The sequence below is a fragment of the Chlorocebus sabaeus genome, chromosome 2 (genome assembly GCF_047675955.1).
Source record: "Chlorocebus sabaeus isolate Y175 chromosome 2, mChlSab1.0.hap1, whole genome shotgun sequence".
NCBI classification, from domain to species: domain Eukaryota; kingdom Metazoa; phylum Chordata; class Mammalia; order Primates; family Cercopithecidae; genus Chlorocebus; species Chlorocebus sabaeus.
Genome location: NC_132905.1, coordinates 40,364,619 through 40,377,904, shown reverse-complemented (window position 1 = coordinate 40,377,904; position 13,286 = coordinate 40,364,619). Strand labels below are relative to the sequence as shown.

Genomic DNA, 13,286 nt, shown 5'->3' with positions numbered 1-13,286 from the left:
ATATCCAAAAGCCTGTTTGCCATAGAACGACAATATCAAAAAAAGTAAATTAAGGGGCAGTGAGAAAAGTCCAATATCTAGGTGCTGATATTCTGCATGATAAAGGTACTCATCTCCATCAACAGTCACTCATCTCCACTAACGATTTATTGCAAGAAAATGCCCTTTCTAATAGTACAGTATAAACTATTCTAAATATAAATTAACATTAATTACAAAGTCGCAAAAAATTTTAAACCTCTACAAAAATGAAGTATATTTTAAAAACTAAAATTAACTTCATGTAGAAAAGATTAATGAAAGCATAGCCTGCAAATATTTTTAAGAACAATGACTCTCCAGATAATTACAGAGAATCATTATGGTAGAATTGTGAGGTGCTCTGCCAAAAACATGCTAGTAATTTTAATAATTTATGTACATATACATACTAGTTTTACATAACTAAAATTCACCGAGCATTTTAAATTCTTGAAAAGAATAAAAATTGCTATTTGCATAATATCAAAAAATTAGAAGCAACCTATATTATCAATTGGCATATTCATATGTTAAATAAATCACATATTCATACCACAGAACAGATTACTAGGCAGGTATCAAAATAAGTAACTTATTAATGACTGAAATTGAAAGATCCCAAGAACATCTTTAAAGTTGCAGAATAGCATACATGAGTTGGGGTGGGGTGGATCACAAAATGATCACCCCATCAGTATGTACAGTATGATATTATTTTTGCAAATAAAACACTATATACTCCTATGAGTACAAATACTTATAAATAAACACAGAAAAAGTATACATTCCATTGAGGAGGAGGGCACCTGTGTACTCAAGTAGGTGGTCACAGGGAACTGCAGTTTTATATGTATTGTTTGAAGTTCTAGAAGTGAAACATGTATCATTGTTGACTTGTACAATTTTAAAAACAGCATAAAACAGAGTAGAAAAAACAGATAACCTACACTTCAAGTCCCATCCTCTCCCCTGAGAGCCAAACTCTTAGGTCTCACTATTACTTACAACTGCATACATGGTTAAAATGATTAAATCTAAGCCGGACGCGGTGGCTCACTCCTGTAATCCCAGCACTCTGGGAGGCCAAGGCGGGTGGATCACCTGAGGTCAGGAGTTCAACACCAGCCTGGCCAACATGTTGAAACTCCATCTCTAGTGAAAATACAAAAAATTAGCTGGGCCTGGTGGTGGATGCTTGTAATTCCAGCTACTCGGAAGTCTGAGGCAGGAGAATCGCTTCAACCCAGGAGGCAGTAAGCCAAGATTGCGCCATTGCACTCCAGCCTGGGCAACAAGAACAAAACTCCATCTCAATAAAGAAAAAAAAAAAGATTGAATCTAGGCCGGGCACAGAGGCTTACGCCTGTAATCCCAGCACTTTGGGAGGCTGAGGTAGGCGGATCACCTGAGGTCAGGAGTTTGAGACCAGCCTGGCCAATATATTGAAACCTCGTCTCTACTAAAAATACAAACATTAGCCAGGTACGGTGGCACACGCTTGTAATCCCAGCTACTTGGGAGGCTGAGGCGGGAGGATCATTGAACCTGGAAGGCTGAGATTGCAGTGAACCAACATCGTGCCACTGCACTCCAGCCTGGGTGACAGAGCTAGACTTTGTCTCAAAAAAAAAAAAAAAAGGAAAAAAAAATTATTCTTGTCAATTCTGTACCAGGTATTACAGGAGACATTATAGCATGGTAATTACGTATGCAAACTGTGAAGTGAGACAGATCTAGATAAACATTCCGGAACTGTTACTCTGTGAACTTGAGCAAATTACTGAATTTCTCTGAGCCATGCTTTCTTCATCCATAAATGTAGATAATTTATAATTTATAGTTTCATTGTAAAGACTGAGAGAGTATCTGTAGAATTAAAGACAGTTGTAGGAAAACTGCCTGCTGCATGGCAAGAGTGATGCCATCTTGAAGTGAAACTATCATGCTGATCAATTTTTTTTTTATTTTTTGGAGACAGAGTCTCACTCTGTCGCCCTGGCTGGAGTGCAGTGGCACGGTCTTGGCTCACTGCAACCTCCACTTCCCAGGTTCAAGTGACTCTCCTGCCTTAGCCTCCCGAGTAGCTGGGACTACAGGCACCCGCCACCACATCTGGCTAATTTTTGTATTTTTAGTAGAGATGGGGTTTCACCATGTTGGCCAGGCTGGTCTCAAACTCCTGACCTCAAATGATCCACCCACCTAGGCCTCCCAAAGTGCTGGGATTACAGGCGTGAGCCACTGTACCTGGCCCTGACCAATGTTTGTTTCCTGCATACCAAGGTGTTCTTCAGCAAGGCCTTTAACCAATGCCTGTAACATAGATAACCCCTTATAAAGACGCTTATCTAACCTCCCCAGTGGTCAGAGTTTCAGTAAGAAAGTCTGAAACATGACCACCTGCACATTACCCTAAAGGCCAGCTAAATAATGGACACCTTCTAGTAGTTGTAGGGATCTACTATCTCATGGCCAACCAAGACATCACTTCTGTTCCTAAGTTTCTATTGAATATGTTTTTCTAAGAAACTGGATTTCTTAGTCTCTTTCCCATTTTCTTGCTGTTGATCTTTTTCACCCTCAAGTGTTTCTCTTCTGTAGCATCTAGTCTGCAGTTCCATTTCCCGCAAAGTCAAAATTAATGACTAAAATCTGCATATTCTTACTGCATTGCTACTCACATAGAGAGAATGTCATCAATTTTTATAATTCTAATTACAGTTGGTTCTTGCCCAACAACTGGTTTGAACTGCACAGATCCACTTATATGCAGCCTTTTTTCAACCACACACAGATTGAGGCCAGGAGCAGTGGCTGACGCCCATAATCCCAACACTTCGGAAGGCTGAGCAGGAAGGGTCGCTTGAGCCCAGAAGGTTGAAACCAGTGTGGGCAACATAGTGAGACTTCATTTCTATTTAATTAAAAAATGTTAAAAAATAATAAAAAATAAAAATAAAAAACACCGACTGAAAATACAGTACTCATGGGATGTGAAACCCACGTATATGGAAAGGACTTTTCACATATGCAGGTTCCACAGGGCGTACTTCAGAGCATGCACTAATGTGGTTATATGTGGTGGTCCCAGAAGCAATCCCCACATATACCAAGGGATGATTGTATTTACATTATGGGTCTCTCTTAGATTTTCATTTTAAGTTCTAGGACAGCAAAAGTGCTCTTATCTTTATCTCGTTTTCTGTTATAAGGGGACTAAAGTGAAACTTTATGCATTATGTTTTCATTTGTTGCTTTTGTGTTATCTTCATAGATCTAAGAACAAAAAAAATTCTTTGTAACTTCACATTCATAATTAGAGACTCTTTTGAATAGGCTATTAGTGCTTTCATTTAGGGGAGAAATGTCAGACAGTGGTAAGTTTTTTGGATTGTAATAGACACTTTTAAGCCTTTATATGTCTCAGTAAGAAAGATGTCCTAAATTCAAGTCCTTTTGAGGAGTTAGAGAAAACTTTGCCCTGAGTATCATAACTTTTTTGTGTTTGTTTATTGGTTGGACAGATATGTGAGAGCAAAATCCTGTCTCTACAAAAAATAAAAATAAATTAGCTGGATGTGGTGGCATGCACCTGTTGTCCCAGTTAACTGGGAGGCTGAGGCACAAAGATTTCCAGAGACCAGCAGGTAGAGGCTGCAGTGAGCTGTGATCAGGCCACTGCAATCCATCTTGGGTGACAAAGCAATACCTCATCTCAAAAAAAAAAAAAGAAAAGAAAAGAAAAGCAAGCAAGATTTAAAAACAAACAAGCAAAAAACCAAACTAAAAGCCTTCAGAAGACCAGCCTGGGCAACACAGTGAGACCCCCACCTCTACAAAAAATTTAAAAATTAGCCAGGTGCAGTGGTGCGTGCCTCTAGTCCCAGCTACATGGGAGACCAAACTGGGAGTACCACTTGAACTCAGAAAGTTGAGGCAGCAGTGAACCATGACTGCACCTCTGCATTCCAGCCTGGGCGACACAGTGAGACTTTGTCTCAAAAAAAAGAAAAAAAAAAAAAGTCTTCACAAGTACAGTGGTATGCAATCTACAGCTTTACTTAGCACTGTAAACCACTGTGACTAGAACCAATGAAGATATAGTTTGAATCTAAATCATGGCTGGGTGCTGTGGCTCATACCTATAATCCCAGCACTTTGGGAGGCTGAGGTGGGCGGATCACAAGGTCAAGCGATCGAGACCATCCTGGCCAACATGGTGAAACCCTATCTCTACTAAAAATACAAAAATCATCCAGGCATGGTGGTAGGCAGCTGTAATCCCAGCTACTGAGGAGGCTGAGGCAGGAGAACCGCTTGAACCCGGGAGGTGGAGGTTACGGTGAGCTGAGATCATGCCACTGCACTCCAGTCTGGGTGACAGAGCGAGACTCCATTTCAAAAAAAAAAAAAATCTAATAATATTTTAAAACTCTATTACCTATTAGTCTGTCAGTTACAAAGAAACTCAAAACAGGGTCTTTTTTTTTTTTTGAGACAGGGTCTTGCTCTGTTGCCTATGCTAGAGTGCAGTAGTGTGATCAAGCTCACTGCAGCCTCAACCACCTGGGCTGAAACAATTCTTCTGCCTCAGCCTCCTGAGTAAATGAGACTAACAGTCACATACCACAGGCTCATCTAATATTTTATTGGGAGATAGAGACAGGTTCTCACCATGTTGCCCAGGCTAGTCTCGAACTCCTGGGCTCAAGTAAGCGATCCTCCTGCCTTGGCCTCCCAAAGTGGTGGGATTACAAGAATAAGCCACTGTGCCCAGCTGGGTCAATTCTTAGCACTTTATAATCTTTTTTTTTTTTTTTTGAGGAGTCGCCCAGGCTGGAGTGCAGTGGCGCAATCTCCCCTCACTGCAACCTCCGCTTCCTGGGTTCAAGCAATTCTCTTGCCTCAGCCTCCCTAGTAGCTGGGATTACAGGCGTGCACGACATCCAGCTAATTTTTTTTGTATCTTTAGTAGAGATGGGGTTTTGCCATGTTGACCAGGCTGGTCTCAAATGCCTGACCTCGGGTGATCTGCCTGCCTTAGCCTCCCAAAGTGCTGAGATTACAGGTGTGAGCCACCACGTCTGGCCTATAAATAATTTATTTTGAGTAATGTTTACTGCTACACTAAAAAAACGTGACAGACAGAATGCCAATGTAGAAAGAAGGTGCTAAAACACAGCCAGAGGTAAAATTAACCTTAACATCTTCCTGAAAAGGCAGTGGAAACAAAAATGTGGAAAGGGATAGACATACTTCAGAAGATTATTTCAGCAATATCTTGTCTCTTAACCAACAAACATGTATAGCCTTATTTTAAATATGTATCTTATTAATAGAGAAATTATTAAACAGGATATTATGAAATCTGCTTGGTTTATTTTCAGAAATAACACATTCAACATAATCAGCTATTTTTATAGGCCACATCTATTGTGACTTAGAAAACCTTTAAGTAATTTAATATAGCCCTATATTTTCTTAAAAGAATCCAACAAAATGACATTTCAGAAGACACGAAAAAACCAATAAGGAGAAAAACTGCTTGTGGCAGAAAGTCCAGAGTTCAAAGAGCTAAAGTATATAGTGGTATTCAGAGAACTAAAACCTAATGAAGTCAAACTCTCAAATAATCTTACTATAAAATACATAAGCATGTGTGTTAAGTTAGAAATACATACTGAGTAGTATGTCTCCCTTGGACAGGGCCACTCTGCCATGTTCTCAAACCACTACTCAAGTGAAAAACTAGATCCCATTATTTAGGGGCACAGTAGCAAAGACTAGCTAGAAAGAACACAGGCACATTTTTAGATCCCATTCTCCACTAATAAACACAAAGGAGCTTAGCCAGGTGTGGTGGCAGGTGCCTGTAATCCCAGCTACTTGGAGGCAGAGACTGTCATGAGCCGAGATCGCACCACTGCACTTCAGCCTGAGCGAGAGATCAAGATTCTGTCTCAAAAAAAAAAAAAAAAAAAAAAGGAGCTGACTTTGGTGTATGGGCTACTGAAGGTATTGGCAGAAGGAATAAAAGTTTATTTAGGTTGGAGCAGAGGGTAAATACCCATTTCCATAATTTAATTTCTCGGCAAAGCTAGTGGGAATAAACCCAAAATCCCTCATGATAGGGAAAGTGGTTGCTTTCCTATTTACTAGAGAAAATTGACTTAACAATTGACTTAACAAGGAGGTAGAATATGAACCATTATCCACACGTAACAGTGACACTTTGGTTCTGAACATCACACAATGATCTCAGAACACTAAAAGCTCCTTTCCCATTTTCCAACCAAATATATCAATATGGATTCTAAAGCATATGCAAAAAAGGACAATTATATTATTCAAAGAGAAAAAGAGGAAGCTACAACTTTTAAGGTTCAACAGTATAAACACAGAGTTTAAAGAAATTGGCACCAGGATCTAACTTTTGGCATTCATTTGCTGGTTTGAACTCTGTATCTAATATTCCAGAAGGTGATTTCTTCCCCTTTCTGACAAACAGCTTTCTGACAAACATTTCAAAATTAACTATTATTACAAGTTGTTTCTAGCTTTGACTATTGCTAGAGTTTAAAGCATTTGCCACAATAAATATAAATATTGTTGTACTACTATAAGTTTTGTTCTCTTGCAAACAATGCTTGTGTGAAATTACACATCTAATTAAATATAATGTTGAATTTCCTGGCTCTAAGGAATCCTTGTTTCTGGCCAGAGGTGGTGATTCATGCCTGTAATTCCAGCACTTTGCAAGGCCGAGGTGAGCGGATCACCTAAGGTCAGGAGCTCGAGACCAGCCTGGCCAACATGGTGACACCGTCTCTACTTAAAAAAAAAAAAAAAAAAAATTAGCTGGGCGTGGTGGCAAGTGCCTACTGTAGTCCCAGCTCCTCGGTAGGCTGAGGCAAGAGAATGGCTTGAATTTGAGGCAGAGGTTACAGTGAGCTGAGATCACGTCACTGTACTCCAGCCTGAGCGACAGTGTGAGACTCAGACTTAAAAAAAAAAAAAAAAAAAATTTGTTTCTGACCATCTCTTAATAGCCATACATTCTCAAAATATAAGACCCTAATAGCTGGGCGCGGTGGCTCACGCCTGTAATCCCAACACTTTGGGAGGCCGAGGCGGGTGGATCACGAGGTCAGGAGATCGAGACCAACCTGGCTAACACAGTAAAACTCCGTCTTTGCTAAAAATACAAAAAAAAAAATTAGCCAGGCGTGGTAGTGGGCGCCTGTAGTCCCAGCTACTTGGGAGGCTAAGGCAGGAGAATCACTTGAACCCAGGAGGCAGAGCTTGCAGTGAGCTGAGATCCCACCACTGCACTCCAGTCTAGGCGACAGAGTGAGACTCCGCCTCAAAAAAAGAAAAAAAAGAAAAGAAAAAAGACCCTAATATCCACCATGCCTCATCCTTCCAGCAAACTTTCCTCAGATCATTTATAAACATTATTTAAGAATTACAGGCAGCTGGGCACGGTGGCTCATGCCTGTAATCCCAGCACCTTGGGAAGCTGAGGCAGGTGGATCACAAGGTCAGGAGTTCAAGACCAGCCCGGCCAAAATGGTCAAACCCCATCTCTACTAAAAATACAACGAGCCGGACATGGTGGCGCATGCCTGTAATCCCAGCTACTCAGGAGGCTGAGGCAGAGAATTGCTTGAACCCGGGAGACGGAGGTTGCAGTGAGATAAGATTGCGCCACTTCACTCTAGCCTGGGCGACACAGTAAGACTCTGCCTCAAAAAAAAAGAAAAAGAATTACAGGCCTTGGCTGGTCCAACTGTACTGGTTTTTACAACTAACCGATCACAACAAGTTACAGATTTCTTTGTTCCTTCTCCACTCGCACTGCTTCACTTGACTTAAAAAAAAAAAAAGGTCACATTTTCTTAATCCAATCTGTCACTGATGGACATTTGGGTTGATTCCAAGTCTTTGCTATTGTGAATAGTGCTGCAATAAACATACGTGTGCATGTGTCCTTATAGCAGCATAATTTATAATCCTTTGGGTATATACCCAGTAATGGGATGGCTGGGTCATATGGTACATCTAGTTCTAGATCCTTGAGGAATCGCCATACTGTTTTCCATAATGGTTGAACTAGTTTACACTCCCACCAACAGTGTAAAAGTGTTCCTATTTCTCCACATCCTCTCCAGCACCTGTTGTTTCCTGACTTTTTAATGATCGCCATTCTAACTGGTGTGAGATGGTATCTCATTGTGGTTTTGATTTGCATTTCTCTGATGGCCAGTGATGATGAGCATTTTTTCAGTACCCTACAACTTGAAGTTTAATAATAATAAATAAATTTAAAAAAAAAAAAAAAAAAAAAAAGAAGATGGAAAAAAAAAATAAAATAAAAAAAAAAAAAAGGTCAGACGCAGTGGCTCATGCCTGTAATCCAAGCACTCTGGGAGGCTGAGGCAGGCAGATCACCTGAGGTCAGGAGTTTGAGAGCAGTCTGACCAACATGAAGAAACCCCGTCTCTACTATAAATACAAAATTAGCCGGGTGCAGTGGCGCATATCTGTAATCCCAGATACTTGGGAGGCTGAGACAGGAGAAATCACTTGAACCCAGGAGGTGGAGGCTGCAATGAGCTGAGATTGTGCCACTGCACTGCAGCCCAGGCAACAAGAGTGAAAACTCCGTCTCAAAAAAAAAAAAAAAAAAAGAATTACAGACCAGTCCTGGTGGCTCATGCCTGTAATCCCAGCACTTTGGGAGGCTGAGGTGAGAGGATCGCTTGAGTCTAGGAGTTCTGAGACCAACTTGGCCAACACAGTGAAACCCCAATTCTATTTTATATACATATAAAATAGCCAGGCACGGTGGCTCATCCCTGTAATACCAGCACTTTGGGAGGCTGAGGCAGGTGGATCACCTGAGGTCGGGAGTTCGAGACCAGCCTGACCAACATGGAGAAACCCCGTCTCTACTGATAATACAAAATTAGCTGGGAGTGGTGACACAGACCTGTAATCCCAGCTACTAGGGAGACTGAGGCAGAATTACTTGAACCTGGGGTGGCAGGGGTTGCAGTATGCTGAGATCACACCACTGCACTCTAGCCTGGGTGACAAGGCGAGACTCCATCTCAAGAAAAGAAAAAAGAATTATCAAGTAAACTGGAAGTCAATACTGGGTTACTGAGTAATATGCATATGCACTTTATCAACAAAATTCATGCATTTTCCTTAAAAGGAGCCAAAAAAGCATTGTTATTCAGATTGTGTCAAAAACCTAGAATAAAATGACACAAGTAAGAGCTTATACCCAAGAGCCCTCAATACTAGGAAGGGGAGAGGAATCAAATTACCACCTACCTATTAGGAAACAAACAGGATTATGAAAGCAAAGTCTATTCTACATTCCAATTTGAGTCTGTAGATTTTCACCTTAGTATTCTATCCCAAGATTAGCCCCTCCAATTAAATTCAAAAGGAAACAGAGTAAAAATATTATTCCAAAGAAGGCAGAACACCACATACATCTTATTTGTTCTCACAGGTAAACAAATGGAAGTCTAAGAAAGTTTATTGATTGCCCAGTAAGGCAAAGATTTTTGTAGATATGACACCAAATGTATAATTCATTAAAGAAAACAACTGAGAAATTGAGCGTTTTGAGTTTTTCTTTTTTTTTTTTTGAGAGACAGGAATTTGCTCTGTTGACAGGGCTAAGGTATAGTGGTGGGATCACGGCTCACTACACCCTGGAACTCCTGGGCTCAAGGGATCCTACTGCCTCATTCAATAGCTGGGACTACATACAGGAATACACGCTGGGCACGGTGGCTCACGTCTGTAATCTCAGCACTTTGGGAGGCCAAGGCGGGCAGATCACAAGCCCAGGAGTTCGAAACCAGTCTGGCCAACATGGCGAAACCCCGTCTCTACTAAAAATATAAAAAATTAGCCAGGCATGGTGGCGTGCACCTGTAATCCCAGCTACCCGGGAGGATGAGGCAGGAAAATGACTTGAACTCAGGAGGCAGAGGCTGCAGTGAGCAGAGATCGTGCCATTGCACTCCAGCCTGGGCTACAAAGCAAGACTCCATCTCAAAAAAAAAAATTTGCTGGGCATGGTGGCACACACCTGTAGTCCCAGCAGGAGAATCACTTGATCCTGGGAGGCGGAGGTTGCAGTAAGCTGAGATTGTGCCACCAGACTCCAGCCTGGGCAACAGAACAAGACTCCATCTCAAAAAACAAAACGCCGGGCGCGGTGGCTCAAGCCTGTAATCCCAGCACTTTGGGAGGCCGAGACGGGCGGATCACGAGGTCAGGAGATCGAGACCATCCTGGCTAACACGGTGAAACCCCGTCTCTACTAAAAAATACAAAAAACTAGCCGGGCGTGGTGGCGGCGCCTGTAGTCCCAGCTACTCGGGAGGCTGAGGCAGGAGAATGGCGTATACCCGGGAGGCGGAGCTTGCAGTGAGCTGAGATCCGGCCACTGCACTCCACCCTGGGCGACAGAGCCAGACTCCGTCTCAAAAACAAAACAAAACAAAACAAAACAAAACAAAAACACAGGCACACACCACCACATCCAGATAGTTGTTTTTTTGTTTTGTTTTGTTTTGTTTTGTTTTTGTAGATATGGGGGTCTCACGTTGTTGGCCAGGCTGGTCTCCAACTCCTGGGCTCAAGTGATCCTCTCGCCTCAGCCTCCCAAACTGCTGGGATTACAGGCGCACGCCACCATGCCCCGACTTAAGTATGTCTTCTAAAGAGTTGAAGTTCCAGACAGGCACAGTGGCTCACACTGGTAATCCCAGCACTTTGGGAGGCCAAGGCGGGTAGATTACTCGAGACCAGGAGTTCAAGACCAGCCTGGCTAACATGGTGAAACTCCGTCTCTATCAAAAATACAAAAATTACCCAGGTGCAGTGACACAGACCTGTAATCCCAGCTACACGGGAGGCTGAGGCAGGAGAATCTCCTGCACCCAGGAGGTGGAGATTACAGTGAGTCATGATCGTGGCACTGCACTCCAGCCTGGGTGACAGAGTGAGACTCTGCCTCAAAAATAAATTTAAAAAGAGTCAAAGTTTCTAATTTCGATTGCACTCAACTTCTTGGGAAGGGCATGGTGGCTCACACCTGTGATCACAGCACCTTAGGAGGCTAAGGCAGGAAAATCACCTGAGCCCAGGATTTCGACCAGCCTGGGCAACAATGTAAGACCCCATCTCTATTTTTGAAAAAAAAAGACATCATTAAAAAAATGGAAAGACAAGCAATAGGTTAGGAGATAAAATCTGCAAAACATGTATCTGATAAAGGAGTTGTATCCAGAATTTAAATAAACTCTTACAACTAAGACAAACAACCCAAGCAAAGTGGACTTCCTAAGGCCAGAACAGAAGATGTGGCCCAAAACTAGTATCTCTAGCATAGTTCAATGTTAATTTCATGATTTAAAATCATAGTTCACAGCAAAAAAGATAACATTTAACTGCAGAACAAATGAAAACAAAAAATGTCATTGCTGTACAGTCCTTCAAAAACTTACTAAAATATATACAATGAAATATTATTCAGCATTAAAAAGGAATAAAATTCTGACACATAGTACAACATGAAATCTGAAGACATTATGCTAAGTGAAATACATCAGACACAAAAGGACAAATATTGGCCAGGCCCAGTGGCTCATGCCTGTAATTCCAGCGGAGGCAGACAGATCACAAGGTCAAGAAATGGAGACGATCCTGGTCAACATCGTGAAACCCTCTCTATTAAAAATACAAAAATTAGCTGGGCGTGGTGGCGCACGCCTGTAGTTCCAGCTACTCAGGAGACTGAGGCAGGAGAATCGCTTGAACCTGGGAGGCAGAGGTTGCAGTGAGCTGAGATCCAGCCACTGCACTCCAGCCTGGGCCACACAGCAAGACTCCGCCTCAAAAAAAAAAAAAATGGGGGCTGGGCGCAGTGGCTGACACCTGTAAACCCAGCACTTTGGGAGGCCGAGAGGGGTGGATCATGAGGTCAGGAGATCAAGACCATCCTGGCTAACACAGTAAAATCCTGTCTCTACTAAAAATACAAAAAGAAATTAGCCGGGCATGGTGGCCGGTGCCTGTAGTCCCAGCTACTCAGGAGGCTGAGGCAGGAGAATGGCATGAATCCGGGAGGTGGAGCTTGCAGTGAGCGGACATCGCGCCACTGCACTCCATCCTGGGCGACAGAGCGAGACTCAGTCTCGGGGAAAAAAAAAAAAGGACAAATATTGTATGACTCCATTTTTACCATGAGGTGCCTAGAATAGTTGAATTCACAGAGACAGAAAACAGAATAGTAGTTACCAGGGCAGGGAGGAGATGAAATGGAGAATTATTGTTTTATAGGTACAAGTTTCAGTTCCGGATGATGAAAAAGTTATAGAGACTGATAGTGGTAATGGTGGCATAACAAGGTAAATGTACTTAATGTCACTGAACTGAAGACTTAACAATACTTAAAATGGTAAATTGTATGTAATGCGTATTTTACCACAATAAAAAAAAAACTAAGATAGATATTTTCCTAATTTTCTTTGTCCCTTAGAGATGAAAACGTCAATTTCTATATACAATCAACTAGCCAGGCAGAATGAACACGCTTCATTCTCTATTCCCTTCCAAAACCTCAGAAAAAATGAAATGAAGGAATAAAAATTATAAACCCCCAAGGGCAAAAACAAAGGGAGAGAAGATGATAGCAGAGAGATGCAAGCAACATTCTGGATAATGAAAAGCAGCAGCAGCAGGGTTCTGCACATTTCAATATATACAGAATATAGTTTTTTTTTTTTTTAAGACAGAGTCTCGCTCTGTCGCCCAGGCTGGAGTGCAGTGGCCGGATCTCAGCTCACTGCAAGCTCCGCCTCCCGGGTTCACGCCATTCTCCTGCCTCAGCCTCCCGAGTAGCTGGGACTACAGGCACCCGCCACCTCGCCCGACTAGTTTTCTGTATTTTTTAGTAGAGACGGGGTTTCACCGTGTTAGCCAGGATGGTCTCGATCTCCTGACCTCATGATCCACCCGTCTCGGTCTCCCAAAGTGCTGGGATTACAGGCTTGAGCCACCGCGCCCGGCCAGAATACAGTTTTTAATTAAGACCTATAGTAAATATCTTTCCTCCAAAAGACTTAACAACAGAAAAAAATTATCTGTGCGTTTGCTTCAGCAGCACATACACTAAAAAATTAGAACACAGAGGTTAGCTTATCCTCTGAGCAAGGATAAGATGAAAATTCACC

The 13,286-nt window shown here is 42.1% G+C and overlaps 1 protein-coding gene across 1 annotated transcript in view; it reads right to left on the bottom strand.

Moving 5' to 3' along the window:
* ITCH (itchy E3 ubiquitin protein ligase) overlaps positions 1-13,286 on the bottom strand; it is a 137,778-nt gene that overhangs the window by 108,917 nt on the left and 15,575 nt on the right. The gene's annotated exons all lie outside the window — the stretch shown is intronic.